This window comes from Lygodium microphyllum, chromosome 22, assembly GCF_053477565.2.
Source record: "Lygodium microphyllum isolate KBCC chromosome 22, Lygodium_microphyllum_v1.1.10, whole genome shotgun sequence".
Classification (NCBI taxonomy): domain Eukaryota; kingdom Viridiplantae; phylum Streptophyta; class Polypodiopsida; order Schizaeales; family Lygodiaceae; genus Lygodium; species Lygodium microphyllum.
This window is the reverse complement of record NC_141156.1, coordinates 67,614,516-67,623,984: the sequence shown is the minus strand read 5'-3', so window position 1 is coordinate 67,623,984 and position 9,469 is coordinate 67,614,516.

Genomic DNA, 9,469 nt, shown 5'->3' with positions numbered 1-9,469 from the left:
CCCCACTTTTTACATGGCCGGCCATTAGCCTAGGCCCTCTTTTCCTATTTCCCACCGTTCTAACTTATCCCATTCCCAACTAGTGTATATAATTTGCACAGGAGTGAGCCTGGCACTCTTTTATAAGGATTCGGGAGTGCTTTCACAGTAAATGGTGCGCTTTTACTCTTTTCTTTTCTCGAGGTGACATTGAGGCCTTCTAGAGAGGTCATCATTCAAAATTTTCAAGGTCTGACTTCCATCCGGGGCGCCTTTTCCTTCCTTTTTCCTGTGCCCTTTCAGTCATCTCATTTTTCCATTTTTCCACTCCTCTCCTCCATTTTTCCTCTCCTCTGCACTATGGTAATCATTACGCCCCTCCTAGCTGAGTGCCAGTCCCATGGCGCTGTGGCATGGAGTAGTGGGGTAGTTGTTGAGATGGCAAGCTCAACAATGCGGATATTGATGATGGACCGCCTAGCTAGATGAGTCCACACGTCTACACTTAGCACATTGGTGGTCATTATGACTCTCACATGGCCACCACTGACTCATTATTTATTATATTCAGGTTATTACACCTATTTACAACTGTCATAGTTATAGCACTAGTTGACTAGTGTAGTCGGTTATGCATTGTTTGACTTAGTAGGCCGCTTTCCTTTATGTTGTATCTTATCTATACTTTGTGTACATTGTATAGTGTGTGAAAGAAGAAGAAGAAATCAGCAATAAAACGTTTTGGCCTCCGTCTCTCTTCTTGTGTTCTTGAGTGAGCTTCCTCTTATGTACACAGTGTCTGTTTGGCGCTGCAGCTCAAGCAAGCCCCCCCACCACGTGCTTCTTGACATGGTATCAGAGCTGTGCCACTGAGAAAGGCTGATTTTGAAGGCTAAAGTAAAGGAGAAGAAGCAAGGTTTGAGCAAGCAAGCCACGGGTAAGAAGCTCTCCCATTCTTCCACTCTCTCTCTTGGATAGTGTCTATGGAGGCATCGAAAGCAGGGTCGAGCAAAAATCTCAGATTGCTGTGAGATTTGGTGTGTGAGCAGATCACTGTATATTCTACAGACAAGCCCTTTTGGGCTTGCTAGTAGTTATTTTGGGCATTTGAGGCCGTTTCAGGCCTTGTTTTAGAGCCAGAAGGTTGCGGACAGCAGTTTCAGGGTACACTGTGATTTTGACTATTTTGAACGAAAGTGGGTGCGCGGGTTACAGATTGCGAATCTGTAATTTTTGAGGTGTTTGCAAGAAGCAAACATAAGGTTTATACTGCAACCAGATTGCAGTATACATAAACTGTTGAGCAATCAGTGGAAAAAGGTTGCTTGGTGTATTATTGTGCACGTGTTGTGGAAGATTGTAGAAGATTAGCTTGCTGTGTTCTATCCTTGTTTTGTGATAATGGCAGAGAACAGTGGAAATTCCATTATTGAGAAGCTCGACAAGAACAACTACCCTTCATGGAAGTTTCGTGTGACGAACTTCCTCATTGGAAAGGGCCTTTATGAGTTTGTCTCAGGTGAAGAAAATGAGCCAGAGCAAGGTATCCCTCCGATTGTAGATGAGTTAAAAGCATGGAAAGAGTGGAATGAGAAAGACAAAAAGGTGATGTATTGGCTATCTGTAGTAATTGATAATACTATGCTGGGACATATCAGGAATGCAGAAACTTCACATGCAGCTTGGATAATTTTTGAGAGCATGTTTTTAGGAAATACAAAGGCACGAAAGATTCAACTCAAGCAAGAGTTGAATGCCTTGAAGAAAGGAAAAATGTCTATCAATGAGTATGTTTTGAAGGTGAGGAGCATTGCAGATGCCTTAGTAGCAATTGATGTAATGCCAGATGATGATGATTTGGTTTCATCCACTTTGAGTGGCCTTAACAATGAGAAGGCATGGAAATCATTTGTTACTTCAGTATATGTACGAAAGCCATTTCCAGATTTTGATGAGCTGATCTCTCTCATGATTACTGAAGAGATCAATATGCAGGGTGATTCGTCTGAAAGAAATGGAGAACAGGTCCAAGAATTTTACTTGAGTTCAGGAAGGGGATGTGGAAGATCCTCTTTGAGAGGCCATGGTATGGGACGTGGTAGCGATAACCAGCAAAACAAGTTCAATCAACAGTTTGGTGAAATATAGGTTTTTGGAGGCAGAGGAAACTTTAGAGGTAGGGGGAGCTTTAGAGGAAGAGGTGGATGGAAGAACAGAGGCTCTAACAACTCTGGTATTGTGTGTCATTACTGTGGCAAAACTGGTCATATTGCAGCACAATGTTATGCTAAGAAAGATGATATTCGTAGTGGTAAGTTGCAACAAGGAAACTATGCATCGTCTTCACGACAGAATGAAGACAAAAATGAACGTCCGTTTGTTACACAACATATACGGAATGCTGTTACAGGAAAGGGAACACATTATGATGTTTGGTATGTTAATTCAGGTGCATCCAATCATATGACTAGCCATGCAGAATGGTTTGGAGAGATGCAGGATTTGCAAAATACTAGCTATGTGCAGAGGGGTGACGATTCATGCCACCCAATTTCACACATTGGAAAAGTTCCCTTGTCCTTGCATGATGGTAAGACAAAGAGTCTTTCAGATGTATTACATGTGCCATCTATTACAAAGAACTTGGTGTCAGTCGGTCAGATGGTAGAGCAAGGGCTATAAGTCAGATTTAATACAAAGGGCTGCTTTGTAGAAGATTTCAATGACAAGTGCAGGTTGGTTGAAAAGGGCAGTAGAGTTGGACATATATTTACTCTAGATGCTGGAATTCCTACTATGAATGCTGCTATGTATGCTAAAGGAAAAGGCGTTGTTGCAGATATTGAAATTTGGCACAAACGCATTGGACGTGCAAATGTACAAAGGCTGAAATTAATGCAGTCTAGAGGATTGGTTATAGGGTTACCTTCTTTTAGAGTTGCAGAATTGCATAAAGTCTGTGAAGCATGCCAGTTTGGAAAGCAAGTAAGACAACCCTTCTCGCATGATAGAGAAGTGAACAAAAATATACTTGATGTAGTACATACAGATGTTTGGGGGCCTACACAAAATGTATCTCTTCGTGGTAGCAAATACTTTGTCACATTTATTGATGAATGTTCAAGGAAGCTATGGGTATACTTCATGAAGGAAAAGAGTGATATGTTTGAGCACTTCAAATCTTTTAAGGCAGCTGTTGAAACCAAAACAGGCTTAACAGTGAAGTGCTTGAGATCAAATGGAGGGGGAGAGTACCTCTCTAATGAGTTCACTGGCTTCTTGAGGACTCATGGGATAAAGAGGCAATTTACTTGCAGGTATACTCCACAGCAAAATGGTGTTGCAGAAAGGAAAAACAGGCATATTATAGAAGTTACACGGGCATTAATGGCTGAAAAGAATATGCCCAAACATTTTTGGTCTGAGGTTGTCCATACTGCTGTTTATATTATGAACAGAACTCCCACAGCTGCAGTTCATGGGATGACTCTTGAAGAATGCTTTACTGGCAAGAAGCCTGATGTATCGCACTTGAAGATATTTGGCTATGTTGCATATGGTCATGTGCTAGATGAGCTACGGAAGAAGCTTGATCCAAAGGCAGAAAAATGTGTTTTTATTGGATACTCTTTAGAGCAGAAAGGGTATCGTTGTTATAACCCTCACAGGTAAGTTCAGAGTGAGCAGGGATGTTATCTTTGATGAGATGGGAAGTTGGTATACACCTGCTGGTGATGTTTTGGATTATGATAATGATCAGGTTAACTATGTGCAAAAAGATAAACAAGAATCACGAAGTCTTAGTGGACAAGAAACATCAGCTGGTACTACACCTACAGTGAGCCCTTGGTCTGGGAGACTAAGCAGTAGCCCCACACCTTCAATACTTGAGGTCTTGCCATAGGGTGGGATGCTGCTTAAGCAGGTCTCCTAGGCTTAACATCACAGAGGTGGTCACTAGCGTGGTAAGGAGGCTGTCAGTTTGTTGGTCCCTCTCCTACATTGGATTGTCTTGGCCGTCATGTTCATGCTGGTGAGATCATCGATCTCGTCTTCTAGGATGGGCTTAGCATCCCTTGAGTGCTCTTGGGCCTCTTTTACCTAGTCCTTCACTTTATCTATGGCCTCGAGTTGGCGCTTTGGCTGCAGGTACTCCCCCACCTTGGTACTTTCCTTTACAGCCGTCTTGGGGGCTGAGGTTTCTACCTCTACGTCCGTGGCTTTCTTTCCAATAGGCAAAGTTATAGCACTCTCAGTTTTTAGTGCGATCTTCGCCTCTGACCTCTTCTTCCTTCGCCTGTGGCTCTTCTTCCGTAAGAAGGCTGCATTGAGGTTGGTGGGCCCTGGTAGTAATATGCCGGCTTGCTTTGTCTGGGCACGGATCGTGGCCAGCAACGGGATGGGTGTGGCCTCCTCATCAAGGTTCTCGACACCAAACAGCCCCACTGGAACATATGGTACGTTGGTTGAACTTGCAGAAGGTTTTCGCTTTGGGAAATCGACAAAGAGATGGGTGATTTGGCACTCAACGCACCTTAGGTCAACTTTGTCTTTGTTTTGCAACTCCCTCTTGGGGCAATGTGATGAGACATGACCCAAGTGACCACAAGTCCAACAGATGATTGGATCTTTCTTCTGCCCTCCTAGGCCTCTACCTCGTCCCCTTCCCAATGCCATCACTGGCACTGGTCGATAGTCCATAAGGACTGCATTGACCTCATCGTCGTGAGAGACATAAGGGTATAAGTAAGTCTCTTTCTCATTTGGCTCTTCCAAGTAGTGTACTAGAGCATCACTCGGTGGATGGGTCACATAGGGGCCAAGCGGTCTAGGTATATGCGTAGGGTTTATGTCCACCCTAGGGGCAACCGACTTAATATCGTTAGGCGCAAGAAGGGCCAATGGGGCTCCCCTTTTGAAGAGTGGCTGCAGCTTGGTTACTAGGTAAGGCTGACCATATGGTTGGGAGTACGAAAGTCTCCTGGGCAATTTGCAATGCACAATGTCATGAACAAACCTGCCGGAGTTAGCGTAAGGTCTCGACCAAGGGTCTTGACACTCGGCTAGAAAATGGTTTCTGCCATAGTACGCAAATTGGACGTGTGGCCATGTTGGTCATCTCCATAGGTCTTGCAGCTTGACTATCTCCATCTTGACATCCGCCAAGTCTTGGTTCGTCTTGGTGGCCTTTCCCTTATCTTGGTATGATGGGGCTGGTCACTCATTAGAGGCTGATGCTCTCTTTGAACTTTGCGAGATGGCTTCTTCTGAGTTGGAGCTCCTAGAGTTCCTCTCTTTTAGTTGATCATCAACTCTGATAGTTTTCTCAAAAACCCTAACTAGCATGTCTTGTTGCAAGCTCAAGTTGGCTGCCAAAGCCTTATACAATTTCTCATTTTGAATTCCACTGATGAACATAGTTGAAACTGCTCTTTCAGTCAGTTGTTCACCTATAGGGATTCTCTTGAAGAGGCTCCTCACGTGTCTCGCTGCAAGCTCGAGTTGGCTGCCAAAGCCTTATACAGTTCCTCGTTTCGAATTCCGCTGATGAACACAGTTGAAACTGCTCGGTTGCTCGCCTATAGGAATTCTATTGAAGAGGCTCCTCATGTGGGTTACGTAATCGCAAATGTCCTCCTTCTCTTTCTACTGGACATTCATCAGTCATACTAGCAGATTGTCAGAGTATTGAGGCTCAGCAAATCTCTTAATGAATAGGTTCTTGAGGCTATTGAAATTTGCTTGTTCTGCGGCGTCTAAGCTTGTATACCAAGTCCTGCCCTTGTCATCTAAGCAGAGCCCAAATGCTTGAGAGTGCTAAGTTAGGTTGCTGAGGCCGTTGGTTTGCAAACTTGCTCAAACTACTCTACAAAGCTGTATGGGTAGTCCTGGGGTTGGTACTTGTCAAGCTGCTTTGCGACTATTGGGATTTTAGACTGGCTCTTAGAGCCTTGGGTTGCTCCCAACCCTGCCAACAGTGAGGTCGACAATGCTGCAGCACTTTGCTCTATTGCAGTGTTGTCTAATAATCGCTTCATAAGAAGCTCACTCAGTGTTAAGTCTCCTTCTAGGGCTCTCTCGTGATCCGTTCGATTTCTGCCAGCTAAGTTCAGTACTCGCTGCACCTCACGCAACTCTGTGCTTTGCCTTTGACTCCTGGCCTACTAGTCTCTATTGTATGTAGCTATGCTTTGCAATGCCTTGTGAGCTAGCTTTCTCTCTTCCTCTAAGTCTGTGATGATAGCATCTGCTATCCGGCCGTGGTGCTCATACCAGGTATGCGCATCGTAGCTGTTGACCTCTTGCTAAATAGTCTTTGGGAAAACGCATAAGTCGAGTTCCTTGTTAGACCTTCGGTTTGAGCTTTCCTCTACCATAGTCAAGTTCTCGTGCTTCCCCATGCTATCGATCAGGTTGTCTCTGTCTGTGGGTTCTCTCCTATTCGTGGGCTCCTTGAGTGGCTTATCTGAGTGAGTTGACTTGACTTATTAAATACAGTCCTCAATTTATCTCCACTCAGTGTGTGTGTTCTTTCTCATGTACTTGTGCTTAATCGGGCTTTTAGTTTTCCTTAAGTGCACTTCAAGTGCGAAAATTCAAGGTGAGTACGGCAAACAACCTCTAAGCATCTTACACACCCTTGCTTTGTTCTGGGCCTGATAGGCTTGTCGATCAATTCTCTGGTCGTCTAAATAGGATTTAGGGCTTTTCGGTCACGTTGCCTTACCATTTTTGGATCCAATCAAGGTTTTATGGCTCAGCGATTGCCTCTAGGTCTCTAGGTCTCTAGGTATTGCGACAACCCACTCAAACTGCTAAGCGGTTGTGCCTTACTATTTTGTCTATTCCGTGCACCAGAATCACGTTTTGAGCGTTAGGAGGGCTTACGACAGTTTGTGCTATTGAGCTTCAGCTGAGTCAAGTCAAATTTCTAAGAAATTGCGGTAAACACACACTCGGCCCAACTAGTCCTAATTGCAGGGGCCGAGTGAGTGACTCAGACGGGCCGAATTGCACTGGTTTGAGTGCAAAAAACTTTTCGCGGGCCAAGGTCTAAGTGGCATGACTCAAATGGGCCGAGTCAAATGTTTGACTGAGGTCAAGTCCCCGATCCTGGGCCGAGTGGACTTCAGGCTGAGTGTCGAGTTGGTCAAAGGGCCGAGTGTCGTCACTCGGACGGGCCGAGTGGACTATGGGCCAAGGGTCGATTAGGGTTTTCGGGTCGACGTCCGAATGGCTGGGTCCGCGGGCCGAGTCTGGGACTCGGTCTAACAAAGGCCGCTCGGACGAGACGAACGCAGCACAATGAATGCCGTGTGACGACGATTTCGATTGAATCTCCTGAGTCAGACCATCATTCCAAGCACAAACTTCTAGATCTTGGCTAAGGCACCAAGGGAAGTGATTGGTATACCTGGGGTCAGCTCTCCGATGACGAGATCGAATCAAATCTTTACGGGCTGTCTCTCTCTCTCTCTCTCTCTCTCTCTCTCTCACTCACTCACTGCAATGGTTGCAAATGAGCTCTTCCTTGGCCTCTTGGCTGTTAAACCCCCTCCCATGTGTCAAGAATCGTGTGGTGGGGGGATTTGCTTGAGTTGCGGTGCCAAACACACTTTGTATACACAAGAGGAAGCTCACTCAAGAATACAAGAAGAGAGATGGAGGCCAAATACATTTTCTTGCTCATTTCTTCTTCTCCTTCCACACACTATACAATGTACACAAAGTATAGATAAGATAAAACATAAAGGAAAGTGGCCTACTAAGTCAAACAGTGTATAATCGACTACACTAATCGATGGCACTATGTCTTTGCCAGCTGTAGGTAGGTGTAGCAAACTAAATATAATAAGTGATAAGTCAATGGCCATGTGAGTATCATAATGACCACCAACGTGCTAAGTGTAGATGTGCAGACCCATCTAGCTAGGCGGTCCATCATCAATGTCTGCACATGTTGAGCTTGCCATCTCAACACTCCCCCTCAAGCTCAACTCTATCTCTACAACTCCAAGTAAGCTTCGGAACTTTTGAAGCTTCTCTACACCTAATGCCTTTCTGAAAATGTCAGCTATCTGATCCTATGTGCTGACATATACCAAGTCAATCTCTCCTGCAAGTACCTTCTCTCTCACAAAGTGGTAGTGCACCTCAATGTGTTTTATCCTAGCATGGAACACTGGATTCCTAGCTAGCTGTATGCTGCTCATGTTGTCACAATGAATGACAACTAGACCATCTTCTTGCATGTCCAAATCACCTAATAACTTTTGCAGCCATACCACCTCACATGCTACCATAGTACCACCTCTATACTCAGCCTTTGTACTCGATAAAGCAACTATAGGTTGCTTTTTGCTACTCCATGTAACTGTTGCACTACCAAGGAAAAACATGAATCCATTTGTAGATCTTCTGTCTAACATGCTACCAACCTAATCTGCATCTGTGTATCCAAAGACTGTACGTCCTTACCTGCCTCATAAAAAATTCCCTAATGTAAAGTGGACTTCACATATCTCAATATACGTCTAACTGCATCCAAGTGAGGCTTTCTAGGCATCTGCATAAACTGACTGACAAGGCCAACAACATAGCTCAAGTCTGGCCTTGTGATAGTCATGTAAATCAAACTCCCTACTATCCTCCTGAACATAGTAGGGTCTTCTATCTCATCTTCAACATCAGCACTCAACTTCACATTTTGCTCCAATGGTACTAAAAGAGGTTTACATGCTGTCATACCATACTTGGATAACATATCCAAGCCATACTGCCTTTGGGACAGTCATATACCATCATCACATCTAGTCACCTCAATACCAAGAAAGTATCTCAACTCACCCAAATCTTTCATCTCAAACTTCTTCTTCAAGAAGTCCTTAACTTCAGCAATCCCATTGTCACTGTCACCTGTCATAATCAAGTTATCCACATAGATGACTATGATGACCAACCGTGCATCTCCCTTTCTTACATAAAGTGAGTGATCAGCATCAGAAATACAAAATCCAATATTGACAAGATACTCTCCAATATTGTCAGACCATGATCTAGGTGCTTGCTTCAGCCCATAGAGAGCCTTTTTTAACCTGCACACATATGTGGAATGCTCTAAATCCTCATAGCCTGCTGGCTGCTCCATATACAGCTCTCCTTACAATTCACCATGCAAGAAGGCATTCTTCACATCCATTTGCTGCAAACTCCAACCTTTGGCTACTGCCAAGGCAATCACACACCTAACATTTGCCATCCTAGCAGCTCGACTGAATGTCTCTTCATAATCTATGCCATATGTTTGACATAGCCTTTTGCAACCAGCCTAACCTTGTACCTACTAACTGAACCGTCTGCATTATGCTTGACTTGTTGAGATATCAAGCTCCACTCGTGATATGCCAGGGTGACCGTTGTGCATTTATGTCACCGACTTGTCAGTTGTAGATGCGGTTGGTACACCGCCCATGAATAATAGCTAGATGAC